The sequence below is a fragment of the Aythya fuligula genome, chromosome 5 (assembly GCF_009819795.1).
Source record: "Aythya fuligula isolate bAytFul2 chromosome 5, bAytFul2.pri, whole genome shotgun sequence".
Lineage (NCBI taxonomy): Eukaryota > Metazoa > Chordata > Aves > Anseriformes > Anatidae > Aythya > Aythya fuligula.
The window spans coordinates 29,813,851-29,832,353 of NC_045563.1; positions in this window are offsets into that span (position 1 = coordinate 29,813,851).

The window sequence follows — 18,503 nt, forward strand, 5'->3', positions numbered from 1 at the left end:
ATGTTTGTCTGTATGTTAGAGTAAAACACACACTGAATCATTTTACTATATCTCAGTAGGAGAGCTGCTTGAATTTTCAACATAATGATAATGAATGTCTGTAAATCATTTTTTATGTGGGACAGGGTGTCTGGCTCTGACTTCATCAGCTAGCGTCACCTTTCAGGGTTCACACCTGTATGTAAGCATTCTGTTTACTAGGGACATGACACAGTCAGAAGTGAGCACCCTTGAAATCTACAGCATATTCTGATATCATAATATGATTAAGAAAAGGAAAAAAAAATATATGCTGTTAAAAGCCATCCCAATTTACCTATTAGAAATAGTAACAACATCAGTGTGGGCTAGTAATCGAAAAGCAGCAAGACACTATAAAATCTGGAAAGAAGTTCGGTGTAATGCGGACCTAATGCCTGTGGAAAGACAATCTCCAATTAGGAAACAAGCTGCCATCTGATGTAAAATGATCCACTTACATAAATGTATCTGAGTCCTGAGCCCTGCCAAGGGCTACCGTGATAGTAGTTCTAATATCAGATAGCTCAGAGAAAGTATGTAGAAGACAAATATAAAGAGGTTATTGGATCTTAAAGATCACCTGCATAATGAGAATTACCTGACAATCTCCCAAGAGAGTGTCTGGACTGTGAAAACTGAACTCCCCACTCTGTATTTTAGGACTTTCCTGTCAGAGTTAGTAAAAACTCAGAGGGAAACTCAGTGGACACTTACACTGAATTTGCCCATCCTTTCTTCAGAGCCTGAATAAAAGGTTTCAACATCTAAGTCTATCAGCTCTCATCTCTAAGTTCACTGGTTATAGGAAACAAACATCAGAAAGACATTAACATTTAGGACATGGGGATTTATGTCACTAAAAGACACAGTCAGTTCAAAGCTGGACATTCTCTTTCTCACTGTATTTTTTTTTTTCTCCCAAATCTCCCAGTCGTCTCACCCCATAAAAGATATGTTAGAGACCCTTGTTCTGACTAAACATTAAAGAACAGAAATTCTTCTTCACTTACATGTGCAAATCTTTATCCCCATCTGTTTCTTCTTATCTGTTTTAGGCCCATCTGTCGTCTTTATGATCTAGATGCTCTTTCTCATAACACTATCAATGTGGTGACTATGTTCATTTTTTTAATCATCTGGGAAATGTTTTTCCTTGATTTTTTTTTTTTAATAATCTTTTTATCTGTTTCAGAGATTTATTTTTAAAGCTTTTAAAGGTCATTTAGCTCCCAGATAGTCTATTGCCCTTCCAAAGAAGCTTCATCAAACAAACAAAACTAAGAAAACAAACAAACAAACAAACAAAAAAACAAAACACTGTTTCGTAGGCCCTTGTAGAAGATAGCAAAAGAATAGAAGATAGGTTACTCACTGTTCAATACCCATTTTTTGGGTACATAAGGATACATAAGGCCTTTAGAAAACTGGCTGATAAACAGGATTCCTGAGATGACAGATTAAAAGGCTCTGCAATAGAGAGAAAACCAAACCATATGTGGAGTAATACTGATCCAATATTGCTCCGGTCAGAACTGAGATTTTGGTACAGGGCAGGTTAGGGAAAGATTCAGCTGCCAAAGGGAAATCTGAATTGGAACTTTTACATAATTTAGGACTGTTTGGGCTGCTATACAGTCTAGACATGGCAGGAAAGTTTTGAGACTTAGTATTTAGTGGAAGGATTCCAAAAATAGAAAATTGTATATTTCCACTTGATATACTTAGGATAACACTGAGGTGTATTTCCATGCTCTGTTTCTTCAGATAGATCAGGAGGAGGGTAAGATGTACTCACAAAACAAAATTTTACTTTTCCTGTAGGACTACGGAATGCAAAGGATGTCTTGAGTTTCCTTTCCCATAACTGGAATATTAAAAGAAGATAATTTTCTGTTTTGGAAAAGACCTCTAAGATCATCAGTTCCAACCACTAACCTAGCACAGCCAAGTCTACCACTGAACCATGTCTCTAAGCACCACATCTACATGTCTTCTGAATACCTCCAGGGATGGTGACTCAGGCACTTCCCTGGGAAGCCTGTTCAAATGCTTCACAACTCTTTCAGTGAAGAGTTTCTCCTAATACCCAACCTTAACCTCCCCTGGTGAAACTTGAGGCCATTTCCTCTTGTCCTGTCACTTGTTGCTTGGGAGAAGAGACCAACCCCCACCCCACTACAACATCCTTTGAGGTAGTTGTAGAGAGTGATAAGGTCTGAGCTTCCTTTTCTCCAGTCTAAGCAACCCCAGTTCCCTCAACCACTCCTCACAAGACTTGTTCTCCAGACACTTCACCAGCTTAGTTGCCCTTCTTCAAGCATGCTCAAGAACCTTGATGTCCTTCTTGCAGTGAGGGTCCTAAAACTATCCTTCTTTTGCAGAAGTTATGGACATAATTTTACACCATTTCAACAAACAAATAGACCAACAAAGAGAATACTTCTTTTGCAGAATATTAGGGGGAAAAAGTAAAAATTTAGAGAAAAATACATTTTTCTTTTATATTCAAAATTTATAGATTTTTTTTTATTATTTTTTTATTATTTTTTTTTCCCTATAGAACTGCACTGCATTAATCCCTAGTCTATTGGAGTGGGTGGTGCTGGGGTGTATTTTCATTTAAAATGAAGGGGAAGAAGCAGAAGCAGGATATAAGGACAGTGAAAAATGGGCTTCATCCTGGTCCACTGAGTTCATTGACTTTACCTCAAGAAAATATATGTGGTTCAAGACAAGAGCTATTTAATAGGGGCCTGGAAAAACACAGTATTATATTTCAAGATTGTTTCTTCTAACTCATTGTAGTGCTCCTTTGCACCACCTGGTTCCCTAGTGCAAATGTAATTAATACTTTTTGTCTTGATCAGGTCATTAAATGTACTGATTCCAGGAGTCTGAGCACATATTCTGATCCTATGCAATGAAGCTGATGTGGCAATGAAGCAAAAACTGATCTGATGTGATGCTGTAGCAGAAAGCAACACATGTTTTAAAAGATATTCCTTTATTTAGGGTCTATCTTAGGGCTTATTACTGTTGTGTTATGATTTACCTATCAATCAAGGTAAAAGAAAAGCTCGGAAAAAGCTTGCACATACTGATCATATCCATAAAGATATGTTATTATATCATTTGCTAAAAAGCAATGTTTGTTTTTCTTGCTTGTTTCTTTGTTAATCAAAAAAAAAAACATCATTAAATATCTCTTCATGTGAAAGAATGAATGAAAAACATGGTTAAGATATCATCTGATGATCAATATCAAAAATAGTAAAGAGATCTCTCTAGTTTGGAGAATATATATTTCTGGTATGGAAATAGTGTATTCTTGGCTTTTTATGATGCTATGGTGTTTTCAAAACAACAAAGTTTTTTTCATGGAGAATTCCATACCATAGTCACAACAATGGCACAACTAAACTATAGTTAGTCATGACTGAGCTAATAACTTATGGTGTTGATGTGTTTATGTTCATTGCTTTGTTCTCTGTTTTCAATGTATTGTCCAATTATATTACCCAGTAGTGTGTTTCTTAAGCTTTCTGAGTATTAAGTATTTCTGAGATGAAGAGATAAGCCTAGCCTTTTACACTTAGAAATCCTCTGAGCAGCGTGTTACCGTCTCTTTCTTATCTCTGTAGGAATCAACATACTGTTTGGTGGTTTAGGCTACTAAACATTTGTCGTGTTAAAAAAAGAATAATAGATTTTGGGCTTTACTCTCAGATTACTGCTTGCAATGATGATTTTTTTTTTGATTTATTTATTTATTTACTTTTCATATTTATTATCTATACTGAATTGTGAACTCATAAAATGCTATTTAAAAGAATACAATAGGTTTAAATCATGTAAGTGTGTATTTAAGTACGTAACACACCTACTGTAATATAAATACATAGTGGTAGAAGTCAAGCTTTTCACAATTTTGTTTACGATACCACAATATTATTTATACACATACATAATTGAAGCTAATGATTGTTGACTCTACAATTAATATATTACCACGTTGTACCATGATTTAAATTAGCACACATAGGAGGAAATTCCAGAAGGAAGGTGTACTGGGTCTGGCTGGAATGTTAACTTTCCCTGCAGCAGCCCATACAGTGCTGTGCTCTGCACTGTTCCAGAATGGACATATGGATATATATCCAGAATGGATATATGACACAAGAAACATGTATTACATGCACACTCTCATCTAGCTGCATGATCAGACATGGTATTTCAAACACAGCTGTATTACAAGCCTTTTACACCTAATTCCAAAAAAAAAAAAAAAAGACAAATACTTAACCACAAGGATTTTCTTCACATGAGAATTCAATTCTGTTGGTTTGGGGTTATTAGAATTTCTGTTTATTCCAAAGAAAATTATAATCTACTGACTCCACTGACATTTTGGAATTTTGCTTTGCAGCTGCATGAATTCTACTAATATGCTGAGGACAGATATTGTTCTTGCTCCATACTTTACATAAATTAATAAGGACCTTTCTATTGCATTAATGAGAACAGGATCAGACCAAAGAGATCAGCTTTTTTTTTGCATATATAGACCACACTGATACCACTGACATCTTTATATGATCTGTGTCTCAAGCTCTTGCTTACTATCAGGGTCTCAGATGTTGATGTAACTGTATTTGTCTCTTATTAAGTCCCCTGCTTTGCTCTTATTACTTTGGAGATAGAAAATGACTGCTTCTGATAGCACAATTATCTGATGATTCAGCAAACAGGACTAGAGCAAAATGAGTTCTGGGACATAATCTATCCTACAATATTCCCATTCAAGTTAAATGTTGTAGTGGAGAAGAATGAGCTTGATGTTAACAGAACTGTAAACTGTGTGGCTTAAATTTGTATATGAAACAGGACCTCCATCTAAAGGACACTGCTTCTAGTCTTTAGCCAGTGCTGACTGTAAAGAAAATATACTATAAGTTTATTTTTCTCTATCTAATTGCTTTTGTCTTTGGAGACTATTAATTCTATGTTGGTTATCTGTGATCTATATTTCAGTCCAAAAGGCTTTTGAGAAAGATACATGATTCAAATACATCCATACAGCTAATCTACAGCTAACCCACAGAAGGAAGTACAAACTACTTATTCTGCAACATTTAAGTTTTCGAACAAACAGATTCTGTTTTTATCATGCTCCTGTGTTTTACTGTTCAGCGTTTCTGAAACAGCAGTTCTATTCAATGTTTTGAAGTTTCTATTCATTGTGGTGGCACAGCCTGCTTTCCTTCAAGAGCAGCTCAAATGTGGAGAAACTTCCTTGTATAAACAAAATTCCAGATTGACTTTGTTCTAATGATATGTCAGTATTTTCTAAGAATACAGATGAAAGTTCACTGGTCTAATTTGCTAAACCTGAATCTATTGCGGTAAACCATGTTCAATTTCATAATCGAGACAGGGTGAGCCATGTTATTTTACCATGTGTGCCACATAAAAATAGAGTTCAACTGTCACTGCTTTTCCAAAAAAAAAAAAAAAAAAAAGACCATTCTGGCAAGAAGCTGAGCTCATCTGGATGCAATTCACAACCAAAGACCTGTCATGTGGAGGTAGGTTAAAATAACAAAAAAAAAGTAAAAAAAAAAAAAAGTTTTCTCTTACACTTTTTGACCAACTTTGTAAACATTGTCTTTGGAAGATGATTTCATCTGCTGTAGAAGTGTCTAGAGAGCATTCATCCTTTAGAGGAAAAAATAGGTGCTTCACCACAAATTTAGAATTCTTATTTGTCCCTCTGTGCTTTCTGCAGAAAAAAAAAGAAAAGATGTGAGATGGTAGGGTGACCTCAATTACATATTTGTATAAATGGTCAAAGTTGAAAACAACAACTACCATTTTGAACATGCAGCTGAGAATCCCTGTGATGTATCTGCCCCAAAATACAAGGATATTAATTTTTAAGATAACATTTTTACAGACAAAATGATTAGACAGACTTAAAAACTAGCAATCAGAAGCTAACTTCACTTATCAAGAAACAAACAGTATTCATTATGATTTTAAGCCTCCTTTCTTTTTGCTCATGGAGTCCAGCTTTAATTAAAATCCAGCAGCGTTCTATCACTGATTTCAAAGCAGACAAGATTTCATCCCAGGATTCCAGTGGGAGTAATTTCCACATAAGGGACTATTCAGCATCAATAGCAGCAACTGAAGTCACAGAATAAAATAAACTCTTGGGTTTTAGTTTCCTTTGGCCATTTATAATGCTTTCTTGTACTGTACAGGTACAATGAGAGCTTGTCCAAGACCACATAGCACTTTAAAAAGCAGCCAGCTAAAGGATGCCTTCAACAGGTATAGTGTGAATTACAAATGGTAACATATGTCTTAATTCATAAGTGAAGGAATTAAAACCCACATTGCTTTTGTACAGTAAGTAGTTCAAACTTTTCATGTTCTTGGCAAACTGCCTTTCCTTCTCTTTAACAGCAATAAATTTGTGTGTTTATTTAAAATATCCACGTCTTCCACAATTTAGAAACAACTCTTTCATTTATTTATCTGAAAAAATCTCGGGCAGTAAAATTAATATACTCTATAGGGTTCCTTACTTTAACCTTATTTTTCCTGATTTAAGACTACTGTGGCTTTTTGATTATTGCACCCTGTTATAAACTTATAGTCACCATTTTCATAATCTGCTAGAATTGCTCCTCTTCTTTTCTGCAATGAATCTAAACTGCTAATTGAGACAGGAGGACAGGTAAGGCAAAATCAAAGTAATGGAAAGTTTATCATCAATATTTGGAAACACTGACAATGTGCTTCCAATAAGACCTAGGTGGTGCAGAACAAGTTCAAGCTCTATTCTCATTGTTGTCATTTGTCTTTCCTTGATGGTAATATAAGGTATACCAAAAATGAAGTGTAATGGTACTTGTGATACTGCTTTTGAAAGGCAAAGGTTTATTTATATTGGATTCAGACCATCACTCAAACTCACAAAAACTCAGGTGATAAGACCTACTTGATAAAATCCAGAATCTTATTAGTTCTATCTAAAAGCACATACATTTTGTCTCAGATACATATATGATCTGAGACTGTAAACATTTCACCTCCTTTTTCTGTCTGCTATTTTTCTTTTCCTTCTCTTTCTTCACATCTTAGATACACATGGAACATCATTCTGCTTTTGAAACTCAGAGAGGATCCATCTTGTTGTCTTTCAATTGCTTTCTGTTCCATTTCAAATCCCAAGAACCTTGGTAGCATGTTCTCACTTAGATGCCATTCACATGACACATCATATCTTAAACAATTTTGCAAGTACAAAGGTTTGCACACTCACATCAACCAGCTCAGGCTGATTTTTTTTTTCCTTCATTTTTTTTCCTTAATTTTTTTTTCCTTCATGTTGCTACTTAAAATGAAAACATAACATGAGATATTCATTAGGATAGTTGGAAGTGTCCAACAATCATCAAAACAAGCTTATATATTCTCTCACCAGGGAAAAAATATTTAAATAATAATTAAATTATCTACAATTATTTTAAAAGCTAAAGTGCAAAGCCATTCAAATGACATTTAGATAAGATTTTGAATCATGTTTGTTTATGCAAGTTCAAAAGTGAAACACTTTTGAAAAGGGGACACTGGTCCCCTCCTAAGGACAAAAGAGGATATCAGGGTGATTTATGGATGTTTACAGATCTACCTCAACAAAAGTACTTATGAAATATTTTCATATTCTGACTGATCCTTTCAGAACAATTTGATCCTTATGTTTCAAAAAGTTTAAAATTCCTACCAAGTCCAAGGTCAGAACTTATTTTGTTAAAGCTAATCAGGTGTGTTTGTATTACCTGTAAAATCTACCCAAACAGTATTAACTGATGAACAGCAAAATATACGATCTCTTATGATATCAGGATGAAGGTGTCCTAGTTATATGCTTTGGAACTGATAAATTCATAAGCTGAGAGCATTAGGGAAAAAATAAAAATAAAAATAATAAAAAAATGGAGAAATTTTTTAAATGTAGAATGGGAATGATAAATGCAGCACAAATAGGTTTCACTTGGATGCTCAAAAGCCATGTCTCATTATTGACAAAACAGATATAAAAACAGGCACACAAACTGTCTTCTTTTACTTGGAATGGTGGATAGTTATTTTTTTATTTATTTGTTTTTGGAATCAAGAGAGAGATGAAAAGAAGCAATAATAAGATCTCAAGTTCAAGCAGAGCCCTAGTTAGAGCTGTGCACTCTCTATGTAATAACACAGACACACAGATACACACAAAGAGTAACAGGGCAAGGAGAGCTGGCAACAATTAATAAAGAAATGCATAGATCAGATGCAGGGAATTGTAGATAAGGTAAGTAATAAAATATCAGGAAAGATATGAATGGATAACCAATGAAGGGTGGAGTAAGATCACAGAGATGGATTCTTCTCATTGTCATACAGTGACATGACAAAAGGCATGTGGGCAAAAATGGAAATGCAGGAAATTCCACTTAAATGTTGTTGGTTGCTTTTTGTTGTTGTTGTTTGTTTGTTTGTTTAAAGTGAGAGTAGTCTAACACTGAAACAAGTTGCCTGTAAAGTTTGTGGACTGCCTGTTTAAAACAGTCATGAGCAACCTGCTGTAGCTGACCCTGCTTTGTGCTGTGGGTTTGAATTGGTCTCAGTAGGTCCTTACCAAACTCAATCTTTTTGTGATTTTATATGTCACCAGTAGATATAAATTAAATTTAAAATCACATAAAACCCAAAAGATTCCTAGAACTGGATTTGGTCACATGTTCATTGAGAATAATACATTTTATCAGTCCTAAGAACTAAATACTTACTGAGATACTCTGTATTTGAGAGTATGTATTCATATCCCTGTGACAAGTATTAACTGTTTTAAATCTTTACAGTAAAACATGGTGCATTGGTATATGTACTGATCTTGAATCAGCAGGACTTTATAATTTATATCTAAGAAGAACCTGGCTTATTAATGATGATTTTCAGTTAATTCTGGAAGATTTGGAAAAATCCAGTTAAACAGGAAAAGCATAACGTTGTACCAATAAATAAAATGTGCAAATGAGAGTATGAGATAATCACAAGGCTGTCAGCATGACATGGATTTCAGTGTAGTGTTTCAGTGATGTGAATGAGACCATTTTAGAAAAATCTAAAAGGACTTCTCTTTCACAGATGGTTAACAGCAGAATGAAAGTTCCCAGTGTAATATTATGGTCAAAAGATCCATGTGATACTCAGACATAAATAATGGATTTTAGAGTAGAAGGATTATATTTATTTTTGTACTGTTTGACACTAGTACAGTTATTACTATTACATGAGATCTTTCTTTGGTACTTACAATTGAAAAGAATTTTGGCAAATCAGAGGGGGCTAAGAGAGCTAGGAGAATGATCCTTTGTTAGGAGAATGTGTCTAATTATGGTCATGCAAAGTGAGAAATTTCAGTGGCGTCTTAAGATTTATATGCATTTATGGGGGAAAGGACTTAATTCGAGGGAACGTATTTGTCTAGAAAACCAATCTTCAGTATATAAAAGTTGAGACTGAGTGGTGGGCCCTTCCTCCTTTTGCCCCACACTGAAGAAAATGAAGAACTGGAAAGGCTTTCCAGGAATTAAAACCTAAAGTAAATTATTTTTATTTCTTTCATTCTAAAAGATACATTCCAGAATCCTTTTTAAATAGCTCTTTGCTTTGTGCTATGTGGGGGATCAGGTTATACGATCAAAATAATCCAGCATCATGCAGTGTAGAGATATCTGAGTTACTTGTCTTTGAACTAAATCAGTTAGGTTTAGTCTGGAAAGCAGTCTAGCTGTAGCACTGTTGAACTCCAAGGGGGCTGATTTAACCTTCTTCTTGATAGTGTATTGGCTATAGCTCTATAAATCAAACATATGCTCATGAAACGTAAATCTAATTATAAGAGAAGAAAAAATGGAATCTTGCTCACATAAAAGTGAAAGCAATCCAGCCTACAGAAGAATTTCAGAGGTCGTCCATAGATGTCATTGTGAAAATAAAAGATAAAATGGATTCACCTCATCTCACACATTACCGTCAGTGAGCCTACAAAAATTCTTTGTAATACATTGATCAACCTAATGTAAGATTTTTATCATTACATTTTATATATAACCTAAGAGACCTATTTTACTGGAAAACTTAGCTACCTAAGTAATTAAAAAAATTACATAGTATGATGAAAACAAGTAAAAAAAAAAAAAAAAACAAAAAACAAACAAACAAAAAAAAAACAACTTAAAGAAACAAAAGTTAGAAAACATATATTTATATAAACATGTAAAACATAAACATGTACTTATGTTTGTATTTATGCATAAACATATTTATGTATAATTGTGCCAAGCTCATGTTAACTGTGATCATTGTTTACCACTCTCACATGTTCAGACATCTAGACTATTCAAATAACTGAATTCCAAAGTGTGAAATAACTATAACACAAATATAAGTTCTTCAAGGATAAATTCTTAATGAATAATGACCTAAACGTGTGTATCAATTGCTGCTAGATCTTGCCAAAAGCAAGATCCTCACTTGATAGTTTTCTGTGCTTGGACAGAATAATAAATAAGATAAATAATTAAAAATTAAAATTAAATTAAAATTAAAAATTATTTAATAATCTCTAAGTAAAATTTAGAGAAAATGCTAAAGCATGCAGTGTAGCACCAGTATACCATATATAGATAGAAGAAGCAGGGCTGAATCTGAATGGGATCTTACTCCCTTCTCTCTGCTTAGGAGTCAACATAGCCAACCTTTTATTTGTGTATTGAAAGAGAAGCAATCACTGGTGTTCAGGGGTATGCCATAAGAACACAGTCTAATCCCTTAGAGTTAAAAAGTTGGGTTTCATAATGAAGACAAAAGATGACATATATTTGAGTGGTCTGTAGCATAGAAATTATTTATTTGCATTATTTTACAAATACTTATAGATAATAAAAAAATTCTAGGCCATTTTGCATCAGCTGATTCATGAATTGTATTCCAACAAAATAGAAGTAATTAACTTAGTATGAAAATGGTAATAAAAATGTAAGCAATTCTACTGAGAAGTACCAAATCCTTGATTTTAGTCTTTTTGAAGAAGTTACTGATTATTTGTAATGGTGATATGTGCAAATTTTAAAAGGTTTCTAGCGCCAATCAAATTTTACATTTCAAAGTTCTAGAGAGATTGTCTTGTGCTTGTTTTCTCTACTGGAATTCACTGAAATTCAGTAGATGTGCTTACAGGAAAGCTGAATAAGTGGTGATAAACAAACAGTGATACCTCCTTGAGGAACTGAGCCTGTGCTGTAACATACTCTAAATACAAAGTACTATACTTCATTTTAAATAATTTAGTCGAAGAGCACTATGATGCAGAAATAAATCACCTACTCACATTTCTCCACATTATCTTAAAAAAGCAAAATGCTATAAATGCAACTTAAGGAGGATTAATTTTGGGGGGAGGTGGAGTAAATCATTAAGAATGTCTTACAACCATGTAGATAAACTTGGTAGTTTTTGCACTTTCCATTACTGTTAGCAGATAGATTTTCATTTATAAATAAAATCAAAAACAAACCCTTATAATTCTCCATGCAATTACATAAGAATATCATAAGAATACCAACTGCATTCAAATCTTTTTCTACTAAAATATTCAACAAATCCTATTTTACTCTACTTTGTTTCCTCTGATTCAAAGTTTAATGAGCTCTATCTGACCTGCTAATGTTAAATGGTTTGTAAGAAATAATTTATTCAACTCATTTTGTCTCTTTTTTTTTTTTTTTAGATTGTCAGTGATCTGATTTAATTGATTTTTACTATTCAAAAAAATATATATATTCCTGGATTGAATTAATGACTTTTTCTTTTGAAGTAGCTGAACAATGAAATATTAATTACAGGTGTTAAAATATTCAAGGTAGTTGACTAATTTTCTGGAATAGGTAAAGAAAATCAAACCATTTTTTTAAGACCTTAAAGGATTATTTCTGAAAGATATTTTTCAAATTCTTCAACAAGGAAGAACCAGCACCTGACTATGTCTTTTTGGCTGACTTTTTGTCTGAAAGAAAATCCACAAAAAAAAAAAAATAAATAAATAAATAAATAAAACAAACAAACAAAACAGTTCAAATGCTACCTTCATTTGTATTTAAAAATGTTTATTCAAGGGACTTCTAAAGTTAACGTACCACTTATGTTTAGCTATTTTCTATATGTCTATATATGTCCTTGCCTCTACTAAAAAATTCTGTTAGGATTCAGTTCAAAATGTTGAGTTAGATTAATTAATTAAACATGTAGAAAGATTTTTTAATGTTCGAATGTCAGTTCGATCATTATTAAAATGTATTTGACATTTTTAGAGGGAAATGAGAACACCATATTCGATAGAAAGTATGTGGGAGTGTCGGGCACCTCAAACTGGTATCTAAAACTTGATGACAAGCAATAAGTAATTTAAAAATATAAAAATATAGAAGACAATGGTACATCTGAAAGCTTGATTGATGAATATATAGCAGTAACAGTAATGAAGAAATCTAGGTGTAGGCCTGAAAATTCGGGATATCACCACAGTAAATTATTAATGTACAGTGTTCCCCAATTCCCTACTTTTGTATCTCAAACTATTTCATTAAAATATGTGCTCAAACATCAGCAGTCAGCTCAACCATTTTAAGGTCTTTTTAAGGTTTAAGTACCAGATACCATTGTTACATTATGGAGAATCTGACACTGAATGTATGTTAAAATCCACCAGAAGCTCAAGTGAAGTTGTGTCTGATTTCTCTATTCCTGCTCATGCTGGGCCGTTATTTAAGAGCAATTTGCTCAGCGTGTAAAAGAATAGGCACTTCTATGCATACTGAAATGCACAACAATGAGCACTTTGTGAACTTAAAATAAAAGCCTATGGCATTCAACTGCTTTCCACGAGTAAATTTATGCTGAACAGGACTTTTTATCAGGATCATAGTTTTCAGCATAGGCACCTAAAATTCACAGTTCTACTTAAGTTCCTTGGATCTCACTCCTAGTAAAAGAACAGTGTTGTAAATGATGGGAGAACTGTTCACGGCATTCTTATGTACAGTAAACCAAACAGACAAACTTTTATTCATGAATCACTCTATCTCTGGCCTCTTGTGATTTATGGGTAGAATTTCTGATGAAAGCTAATGATTTATTTATTTATTTATTTATTTCCCAGTTGCAATAGCATGCAGTTTATTTCATGTAATTGGAGAATAAAGATAGAAGTGCTTGGATTAACATAGGAATTTCCTGCACCGAGCTGAAACCTTGCTAATCAATTTTAAGTAACCTTCCAATGCATTTATGTAATAAAGTAATCAATCTCAAATGCACATTTTACCATTTTGATTAAATTTAATACCCTAGCTTGGAATTAACTGACATTATTGACAATAGTTTGAACATGTAATTGGTGATTTGATATTACAATTGGTGTCAGGTGCCTTAAAATAATTTTCTAATAAATTCAGTACCATTAATTTATTCTTTCACATTATTCTACATAACATATAGAATGTAAAATACTAACCAGCTTTGAAAGTATGAGTTCCTGGGGCTTTAACCACCAAATTCCTGTCTTAGTTCCTGTTTCCAAACATTTTGTAAAGCAAAAACGAAACAATAAAAATGTTGTCAGCATCTATTTTACTATAAATAAAAAGACTAGAAATATTTTGCGGTACATCTAATTGAAATATTTTTTGGAAACTATTTGGACTAAGACCAAACAATTTCTTGTTGCAGACATTTTCTGCAACACTTAATGGCTAAGTATTATTGCACTTAATGGCTATGCAATTATACAGTTAACTCATAATTTTTCACAAGTGTGACACTAGCAAAATTGTGGTTGCTTGGAAAAAAAAAAAAAGTAGATACAAGATATTATATTTAATAAAGAAATGTCTAACATTTAGAGAAACTTGGACTACCAGGAGTCCAAGGAGCTTGTGCTAACAAGCCTTTAACTGGCTAATTCATTCATTCATTCAGGTACTGAGCTTTTCTGGGAGACATTTCACACATTCTTGGATAGAAGAGATTTGCTTTACCCATTGAGGGCCAATATATCAGCTGCACAATCTGTCTGTTAGACACTAATATCCATCTACATCATGGCAGAACTGGATGTTGTTATTGGTTAACTATCTTTGCTAGTTGGGCATCTGTTCTAGCTATTAATAATCCCAATTATGGCAGTTAAAAAACTTTCCTTGACAGCTTATTCTATTGTTAACTATTCTTTCAGCAGTAAATCTTTTGTCCTAATATTTAGCCTACATTTTTCCCACTGAAGCTTGAGGCAATTATTTCTTGTTCTGTCTTTTTTGACGATGAAGTATAATTAATCTTTTTTCTTTATAGCATCCTTTTATGTTCTGCAGTCTTTACCAAAGCAGTGTTATATAATTCATTCCTATTATTTATTTTTTTCTCTAGATTTAGCACACAGTTATTAAATAAAAAATAAATGACAGTAAAAAAATAGGATATTCAGAAAGGGGACTTGTGTATGTGTGTTTGCACAGGTATATGCTTTTTAAAATGACACAAAAAAGACAACATTACCAAAAGTACAACTTTATGTGAAATTCACAGGGCTGTTTAGAGTCAATGAAACAATGTGCCCTGCTTACAGTTCAAAGAAGTGGGACAAAGTACACAGCTCCCTTTCAAAAATTTGCATGTTGAAATTTCTAGAATTTCATTGAACTAGCAGAATGATCTTTATTCACATGGAACAGTTGTAAATAGGACCTGATATCTAGTTCAGTACATTGATAATACAGTTGTAATCTGTATGCTATGAAACTCAATAAAGCCAGCCTAATTTAAAATAATTAAAAACATAGAGGAAAAAATTTTTACCAAAAACTTTAAACACTCGTAAATTCCAAATTAATTTTTTGAGCATCTTGAAAATGGAATGACCTATATTAAAACTGCAGTAAAACTGTAAGTTCTTACACATTAGATGTACATAAAGATGTAGCATACTAAAAAGGATTGTAAAATATTAGCGCAATATTGTGGGGTATAAACATTTTTTAAACATTTAATGTCAGCCTTTCTCCTATATCACTTGATGTCTGAGGTGTTTTTTTTAATTATTATTATTATTATTATTATTAGTTTGTTTTTTTTTGTTTTTTAATGAAGTAAAATCAAATAAGGAATTATTCTTTGTGTCTCTTGCAAGGCATATCTGTGCTACAAGCCTCTGCCAGGGAAACCCTCTTGGTTTCAGCAGTGACAAGTGTCTTTCAGTTGAAATTTCTATTACCCAAGTAGGCAACTCAATTGACCCAGTTAGAATTATAGAGTTTGTTTACTTTTTATCACTGCAAGTGTGAAATTCTCATTACCATTGTAATCTGATATATCCTTGTTATGCTAAATAACAGTATTATCAAGTTTGTGGAACCCTACAGATCGACAGAATCCTTTAAGTTGCCCTGTTAGGCCGTGAGAGTTAAACAGTGCAGGATCTGACAAACATCAGTGTAGAATCAAAGCAGCTTTGTCAGTAAAATTGTGTGTACTCTCTTGCACACAGAAAGCTTTTTAAGTCACTGCTGATGCTCAAAGCATTTCTGCTTTCCACAGACAGACCTGCGTGATGCTTACCAGATTCATGTTCAGCAAAGCACAACCTGAGTGTTAAAAGTTTTTGTTGCGCAGGTAGTATGTTGCCGAAATTCAGCCTTGTTCTGTCTTTTTGACTATTTTTCACATTTTGACTATTTTTCACATTTTTCATACACTCTTGGATACCACAGAATCACAGAATTGTCTAGGTTGGAAGAGACCTCAAGATCATTCAGTCCAACCTCAGACCTAACACTAACAAGTCCTCCACTAAACCATATCGCTAAGTTCAACATCTAAATGTCTTTTAAATACCTCCAGGGATGGTGACTCCACCACTATCCTAGGCAACCCATCCCAATGCCTCACAACCCTCTCGGTAAAGAAGTTCTTCCTCATATCCAACCTAAAACACCCTGGATGCAACTTTAGCCCATTCCCCCTCGTCCTGTCACTAGGCATGTGGGAGAATAGACCAACCCCCACCTCTCTACAGCCTCCTTTCATGTACTTATAAAGAGCAATAAGGTCACCCCGAGCCTCCTTTTCTCCAGGCTGAACAAGCCCAGCTCCCTCAGCCGCTCCTCGTAGGACTTGTTCTCCAGACCCTTCACCAGATTTGTCACCCTTCTCTGGACTCTTTCGAGCACCTCCATGTCCTTCTTGTAGCGAGGGGCCCAAAACTCAACACAGTACTCGAGGTGCAGCCTCACCAGAGCCGAGTACAGGGGGACAATCACTTCCCTAGCCCTGCTGGCCACACTACTTCTTATGCAAGCCAGGATGCTGTTGGCCTTCTTGGCCACCTGAGCACACTGCTGGCTCATATTCAACTATCAACCATCACTCCCAGGTCATTCTCTGCCAGGCAGCTTTCCAACCACTCATCTCCCAGCCTGTAGCTCTGTTTGGGGTTATTGTGCCCCAAGTGCAGAACCCGGCACTTGGCCTTGTTGAACTTCATACAGTTGACCTCAGCCCATCGGTCCAGCCTATCCAGATCCTCCTGCAGAGCCTTCCTACCCTCGAGCAGATCGACACACACACCTAACTTGGTGTGATCTGCGAACTTACTGAGGGTGCACTCAATTCCCTCGTCCAGAACATCGATGAAGGTATTAAAGAGGACTGGCCCCAGTACTGAGCCCAGCTATCCAGCCAGTTTTTAACCCACTGAAGCGTACAGTAGTCCAAGCCACAAGCAGACAGTTTCTTGAGGAGAATGCTGTGGGAAACAGTGTCAAAAGCCTTGCTGAAGTCAAGGTAGACCACATCCACAGCCTTTCCCTCATCCACCAAGTGCGTTACTTTGTCATAGACAGAGTAAGTTTGCAGATGACACCAAGCTAGGTGCATGTCTCGATCTGCTTGAGGGTAGGAAGGCTCTGCAGGAGGATCTGGATAGGCTGCACCGATGGGCTGAGGTCAACTGCATGAAGTTTAACAAGGCCAAGTGCCGGGTCCTCCACCTGGGATGCAATAACCCCAAGCAGCGCTACAGGCTGGGAGATGAGTGGTTTGAGAAGTGCCAGGCAGAGAATGACCTGGGAGTGATGGTTGATAGTTGGCTGAATATGAGCCAGCAGTGTGCTCAGGTGGCCAAGAAGGCCAACAGCATCCTGGCTTGCATAAGAAACAGTGTGACCAGCAGGGCTAGGGAGGTGATCGTCCCCCTGTACTCAGCTCTGGTGAGGCCGCACCTCGAGTACTGTGTTGAGTTTTGGGCCCCTCGCTACAAGAAGGACATCGAGGTGCTTGAGCGGGTCCAGAGAAGGGTGACAAAGTGGTGAGGGGCCTGGAGAACAAGTCCTACGAGGAGCGGCTGAGGGAGCTGGGCTTGTTCAGCCTGGAGAAAAGGAGGCTCAGGGGTGACCTTATTGCTCTCTACAGGTACCTTAAAGGAGGCTGTAGCGAGGTGGGGGTTGGTCTGTTCTCCCATGTGCCTGGTGACAGGACGAGGGGGAATGGGCTTAAGTTGAGCCAGGGGAGTTTTAGGTTGGATCTTAGGAAGAACTTCTTTACCAAAAGGGTTGTTAGACATTGGAACAGGGTGCCCAGGGAAGTGGTGTAGTCACCATCCCTGGAAGTCTTTAAAAGACGTTTAGATGTAGAGCTTAGGGATATGGTTTAGTGGGGACTGTTAGTGTTAGGTCCGAGGTTGGACTCAATGATCTTGAGGTCTCTTCCAACCTAGAAATTCTGTGATTCTGTGATTCTGTGAGATCAGGTTTGTCAAGCAGGACCTGCCTTTCATAAACCCATGCTGACTGGACCTGATCGCCCGCTTGCCCTGCAAGTGCCGCGTGATGACTCTCAAGATAATCTGCTCCATGAGTTTCCCTTGCACTGAGGTCAAACTGACAGGCCTATAATTTCCTGGGTCTGCCCTCCGGACCTTCTTGTAGATGGGTGTCATGTTTGCTAGCTGCCAGTCGCCTGGGACCTCCCCCTGTGGTGGTTTTACTGTGCTGGGCAGCTAAACCCCACAACCGCTCTCTCACTCCCCCTCCTTTAGATAAGGAGGGGAAGAAGTAAAGCAAAGAACAACTCACGGGTTGAGATAAGGATAATTTAATTAAAGGGAAATAATTATAATAATTAAATAAAGACTACCATGAACTAAACAATTTAACTAAGGGGAAATAAAAGGGAAAGGGGAAAAAGGGAGGAAAACAAACAAACAAAATAAATGAAAGCTATATGGAAGTGCAGAGGAAAGAAATTACTCTCTACTTCCCACAAATGAGCTATGATTAACCACGTCCTTGAAGCAAGGCCTCAACGCACGCAGC